At 49.7% G+C, this 6,159-nt stretch overlaps 1 long non-coding RNA gene across 1 annotated transcript; it reads right to left on the bottom strand.

The window, feature by feature from the left end:
• Positions 1-899: 899 nt before the first annotated feature.
• LOC116552861 lies at positions 900-5,857 on the bottom strand. Its single transcript, XR_004269534.1, has 2 exons — positions 5,361-5,857; positions 900-3,060 (listed from the first exon to the last, which is right to left on the bottom strand). It is a non-coding gene; the product is annotated as an uncharacterized LOC116552861 (long non-coding RNA).
• Between the last annotated feature and the right edge of the window lie 302 nt (positions 5,858-6,159).

Here is a 6,159-nt window from a genome sequence, read left to right as displayed (position 1 = left end):
TACCACGTGTCTTTGTGTAATCCCCTCCCCTGAGTGTAGGCTGGACCTGGCGACTTGCTTCTAATGAACACAATATGGTAAAAGTGGAGGAATGTCACTTTTGAGGTTAGACTCTACAAAACTGGGACTCCCCTACTGCTCGCACTCTTCAAGACGTCTTTCTTATTTGTTCTGATGAAGCAGCTGCCATGTTGGGGGCTGCCCCAGGGAAAGGCCAACGTGCTGAGGAACAGAGGGCACAGGCAGGGACGGGCATCGGGGCCTTGAGTCCAAGGGTCCACCAAATCCTGCAGCAGCCGCTCCAGTGATCTTGGTGTTGGGTCCCCAGTTGAGCCTTGCAGAGGTGCTGAAGTGGAGGGCTCAGCTAAGCTGCACCTGGATCCATAACCACAGAAACTGTGAGGTGATAAAAGTTGTTGTTTGCAGACACTGAGCTTTAGGGTACTTTATTACGCAGCAAGAGGTAACTAGTACAAAGTATAATTTGGAGAAGACCAGCCATACCTGTACCATCCTAAAGTACATATTTGCATACGTTGAAATCATGATGAGTGCACTAATTTTGTGCACTTTAAAAAAAAAATCACATATCACCAGGCGCAGTGGCTCACACCTGTAATCCCAGCACTTTGGGAGGCTGAGGCGGGCAGATCACCTGAGGTTGGGAGTTAGAGACCAACCTGACCAACACGGAGAAACCCCGTCTCTACTAAAAATACAAAATTAGCCAGGTGTGGTGGCACATGCCTGTAATCCCAGCTGTTTGGGAGGCTGAGGCAGCCCCGGGCAACAAAAAAAAAAAAAAAAAAAAAAAAAAGAAAAGAAAGAAAAAAGTATCTTTAGGGTCCATGATCTATGTATGTATCAGGGTCTGCTCAGAAACCAGAAACCACACCAGATACACTGACACAATTTAATATGAAGAATTAGATAGCTTAGTCACAAGAACAGCGTGAAAGGTGAAAATCATCAATAACCAATCATCAAAATCACTCTCAGAAAATGGCATACATCATCAGGAACTGGGGCCTTGGAAACTCAAAAGCCAAGAATTATTGACGTTGTTGTTTTTATTGCATTTAAGCTCTTCTGTTCCTTTGGTGCATCAGAGGCTGACTTTATTTTGAGCATGAACAGAGGGACTTCTCTCTCCTTGACAAGTGTGATTTGTTGAATTGGCTAGTTAGGTGGGAGTGTGGTGGTGATACACTGTGTGGCAGACGCATCCTCCGTGTCCCCATTCCCGTGACAGTTAATGCAACTGTGGTTTTCCAGGCTGGATTGTCCATTGTAATGATACCCCAGTGTATTAAACTACTTCCTTATTGTCATTCCCAGTTTTTGACCTTTAAAGAAAGACTTCAGTGCACGCATGTATGCAGATAACACTTGGCTTCCGTTTGGATAATTTCCTTGGAAGAATTTCCCAGGAATGAGATTATAGGGTCAACGGGGAAGGAAGAGCTTTAGGCCTTTTGCTAATAATTGCTTTATTGCTTTCCAAAGGCACTACACCAACCCAGCATCAACAGTTTATAGCGGATGAGGGGTCAGCTTCAGGGCACCGTTATTCACTCTTAGGAAATCAGCTTCTAGGTCCTTCGACAACCACCCAAAAGGGCCTGGAGCTGTGAGAAGTGGAGTCCAGCACAGAGAATCCTGGGCTGAGAAGTAGGATGTCTGAAAGTCCAGCCTGGAGGCAGCAGAGTGAACAGTTAACAGTATGACCTATGGTCAACAGATCCTCGGTTTGAATTCTCACTTCACCACTGAGGGACCCTGGGCAAGTTACTCAGTTTTTCTGATTCATTTGTTTTTTCATCTATAAAGCAGGAATGATAGCAACATTGAACCTTGCAGAGGTGAGAGGAAGATTAAACCAGTCATGACATGTGAAGTGCTCAGACCAAGCACTAGCGCTTGGTAAATATTTAGTGACTATGAAGAGTGAGTGTTATTACCGTTTCTATTATTCAGACGGAGCCTCCATCTCCATCAGCCCTGCTTTTCCAGTGGCTGACCACTCCCTCTTCTGGGTTTCCATGGGAGACCCCACCCTGTCTCTTCAGTTTTCCCTGGGATCTTCTTTTCTCTGAGACCGGTTAGGCAGCAGTCATGGCGTTGAGACACTGTGTTTGATGGTCTTTGAATGCCCCCTTGTGGACGGCTGGCTCTCGTTTACTCTCTTTCAAAGAAGAAGGAAAACCGGCCCTGCACAAGTGTGTGTGTGTGTGTGTGTGTGTGTGTGTGTGTCGGGGTGGGGAAAAAGTGTGGGACGCCTCAGTGTTTGCAGACAAAACAGGAAATAGCACGTCATGGCATCTTTCTTGCTGGCTGGGGAGGGATGGGTGTATGGTCTCTTACCCGTACATAAACACGGAGGGGAGCTGCATGTGTAAGTGTGTGTACACTTGATACCATTCTCCTTGTCACTGGGGCCTCTCACTGGGTCCTACTGAGACAATGTGATTAATGTGATTTGAAAAATGAAAGCCCTGCGCGCACGCGAGGCCATTGTTATGTAGAATGGCGCGTAGAACCATTTGGTTCATCCTTTCACTCATTTGGACATTCAGTCCCACAGTTGTTTATTGAGTACTTACTATGTGCCAGGTCTCCTGAGGTCTGGGGAGGCTACAGTGACCAAGACAGAATCTGTTTCCAACCTCTCACAATCCAGTGGGGGAGGCAGACAGGTGAGTAAACCACTGAGTACAGAGGAGTGGCAGAGCTGCTGTGGAGAGGGGAGGAAGGCTGCCTGGAGGGGGTGACCTCTGAGCTGAGATATGAACTGTGAGTGACCTATCCTCTCCTGGCTTTTGGGCAGAGGGCTTGGTACAAAAAGCATTGGTGGGGTTTTGGAAGTGCAGGCTCTAACCCCAACTCCTTGAGCAAATCCTTTTTTTTTTTTTTGGGCTGGCGTTTCCTCCTGGACTAAGCCAAGGGTTTTGGCTATGAAACCCACAGTTTCCATCAACTTTGATGTTTTCTGACCTTTTATTCCCTCAGCCTGAGGAATTCTCTTTTCTTTCACTTGTCTTTCATGCCGCATCCTCTTCCCTAAAGAAATGAAAACCAGACTGAGGGATAGAAGCAGTGAAACATTGATATACACACGTAGGGCAAACACACTTATACACACACACACACACACACACACACACACACACACACACACACACAGAGTCTCTCTCTTTCTCCCTCCATTCCCCACCCCTGCTCTGCTGGAATCCTCCAGCTGCCTCCTAGATCAGAGTGGCCTGACAAGGGAGGGGTGGAGTGTGGAGGCAGAGGGGAGGTGAGAGCCCAGCAGATCCAGTTTCTTTTATGCTTGGCCACTCAGGCAGGTCACTTTGGGGAGGTCATTGAGCTTCCCAGAGCCTGCTTCTAGCTCAGCAGAGTACATACCCACCTGGCAGGGCTCCCATGACGATTGCAGTTGCTGTATGTGAAGTGCCCCCCCTCCACTGTCTCTCTGTAGGACCTAGCAGGCTCTCGGAAAATGAGAGCTGAAAAGTAATGATATTACAAAATATCTAGTGTGGTGTGGCTCATGCCTGTAATCCCAGCACTTTGGGAGGCTAAGGCGGGTGGATCACTTAAGGTCAGGAGTTCAAGACCAGCCTGGTCAACATGGTTCACCATGTCTCTACTAAAAATACATGGTTCCATCTCTACCAAAAATACAAAAATTAGTTAGCACAGGGGCAGATGCCTGTAATCCAGGCTACTCGGGAAGCTGAGGCAGGAGAATCGCCTGAATCTGGGAGGTGGAGTTTGCAGTGAGTCAAGATCGTGCCATGGCACTCCAGCCTGGGTGACAGAGTGAGACTCCATCTCGAAAAAACAAAACAAAGCAAAACAAAAAATCTAGTGCAGATCAGACTCTTGTTTCTGCAGGAGGGAAAGGTGCGATCTTTCTTCCACTCCGATCTTCCCAGTGACAATAGTCTGGGGAGGATATCAGACATGTACCAAGCTCACAGTCAGTGGTGGGGCACTCTGGTTCCAGTCAGAATGCAGTTTATTACTTGGGTTACTTTGGCCAAGTTACTTAACCTTTCTAAGCCTCAGTTTTCTCATCTATAAAACAGGGACTTTAAAATAGCTCCCTTGTAGAAGTACTGTGAGGGTTAACTGAGATAATGAATGTAAAAACACTTCATGTAGTTCCTGGTATATAGTGAATCCATAGCTACCTGTATTGGTCAGGACACGCTAACTGGTGTAACAAATAGACCCAAGAATGTGTGTTGGCTTAGAGACAATGGAAGCTTGCTTCTTGTCCCTCTGATGGTCTCAGAAAATACCAGGTTAGCAGTGAGGCTCATCTAGACACCAAGATTCTGACAGCTCTACCATCTTTTTTTTTTTTTTTGAGATGGAGCCTTTCTCTGTTGCCCAGGCTGGAGTGTGGTGGTGCGACATCGGCTCACTGCAACCTCCACCTCCCGGGCTCAAGTGATTCTCCTGCCCCAGCCTCCCATATAAATAGGACTACAGGTGTGTGCCACCATGCCTGCCTAATTAGCTCCGCCATCTTTAACTGGTAGCTTCCAAGACCACTCGGTCATTGGGCTTTAGCTAGTGGGTGGGGAAGAGAGTGGAGAAGGCACATCAGCTGCTTAACTGCCTTGGCCCAGAAGTGCCACTTCTGCTCACATTTCGTGGGTGAGAACAAGTCACATGGCCCCATCTTAATGCCACGGGGGCTGGGAAATGTCGTCCCTGGCTGGGCAGTGTCAGATCTCAGTGTCAACTCCATATACTTCTCAGTGTCAAGCCCACGTGCTAGGCAAGGGGAAGCAGGAGCCTTTGGTGACAGAGATGTCTATTCCCATGATTGTGGCTGCTATTTCCATCCAGGACAGAGCGATAAGCACTGGATTGGGGGTGGTGGTGAAAACATAGAAAGAGTCTAAATAGTGGGGCGATTGGGGATCGAGCTGATTGGGGATCAGGCAGTGCTGCCCGGGGAAGATAGCGTCGGGGGGCTTGGAGAGAGGCAGGAGTTCCACTGCGGGGGACGGACAGAGCAGGGAGGGGAGGGCCCTGTGAGCTGAGGGAGTCCCACGAACGGCCAAGAGGCAGGAAAGTCCAGGCTGGAGGAGAATCCAAGGCGGGAAGGGGTGGAGAGGTGTGCTGGCTGCCCACCCGGAAGGCCTGGAACGTCAAGATAAGATGCAGTCACACATGGCCTCTCTGCAGCGGAGTCCAGGGCAGTGGGTGGTCGTGGGATGGGAGTGCCAGGTGGGGAGGAGGAGGTGAGGAGGGAGAAAGAGAAAGCGGGTTGGGGAGGAAAGTCTGAGGTTCACAGAGGAGAAGCTGGAAGGGGCAAGAGGAAAGGGGGCTTGCCTGACCTCATGCTCTTCCTTCTCCTTGAGGCTCTCCAGCTTCTCTGGGGCCCCTGTTGTCACCTGGCAGCCTCCTTCCTGGAGGTCCAACCCCTTGGGCCCCATTGCTCCATCATCCTCCACGCAGGGAGAGGCTTGATCTCCTCTTTCTGCTTTGTTCTCCTTCCAGGAAGGAAGTGGCTCCAGATGCCGTGGGTGGGACATTCTTTGGCTCTGCTTGCTGTTCCCAGATTTCTCATGATTCCCTGTGACAGAACTGGCATCTCTAATCTGCCTCGGAGATGGGCAGAGTCTTGCTCAAGAACACCCTGCACCTCAGGAAGCCAGAGGCTCTTTCTGAGCTGTCTCAGCCCTCTGAGTGCAAGACCCACCTCCAGGGAGATGCTCTGGCAAGGTGATTCCCCGCCAGGCCTGCTGGCCCCTACCATGCACCCGGCACTGTGATGGGCACCGGGAGACAAGACGGCTCCTGCACTCAGAAGCTTATCACAGACTGGGGGAATGAGGTCTTACTTAGAGAACTATAAAGTACTGGGAAGTACCACAAAAGAGGCATAGATCTATGGGGAACCAAAGGAAGAATTCCTGTTAAAATAGTACCGGAAGGAAGTGAGATTTGTGATGGTTCATGAAGAGAGCATGGGATTCTGACAGGTGAAGGTGGCTGGGAGGTTATTTCAGGGAGAAGGGGGAGCCCATGCGAAGGTGGAGGAAGGAGGTCGGGCACGGGGGCTACGCCTGGAATCCAGCACTTTGGGAGGCTGAGGCAGGCGGATCACCTGACGTCAGGCGTTTCAGACCAGCC

Source organism: Sapajus apella, unplaced genomic scaffold, assembly GCF_009761245.1.
Source record: "Sapajus apella isolate SASKATOON/1434 unplaced genomic scaffold, GSC_monkey_1.0 scaffold12, whole genome shotgun sequence".
In the NCBI taxonomy this organism is placed as follows: Eukaryota; Metazoa; Chordata; class Mammalia; order Primates; family Cebidae; genus Sapajus; species Sapajus apella.
The sequence above is the reverse complement of the archived record's forward strand: the minus strand, read 5'-3'. Positions and strand labels throughout refer to the sequence as shown.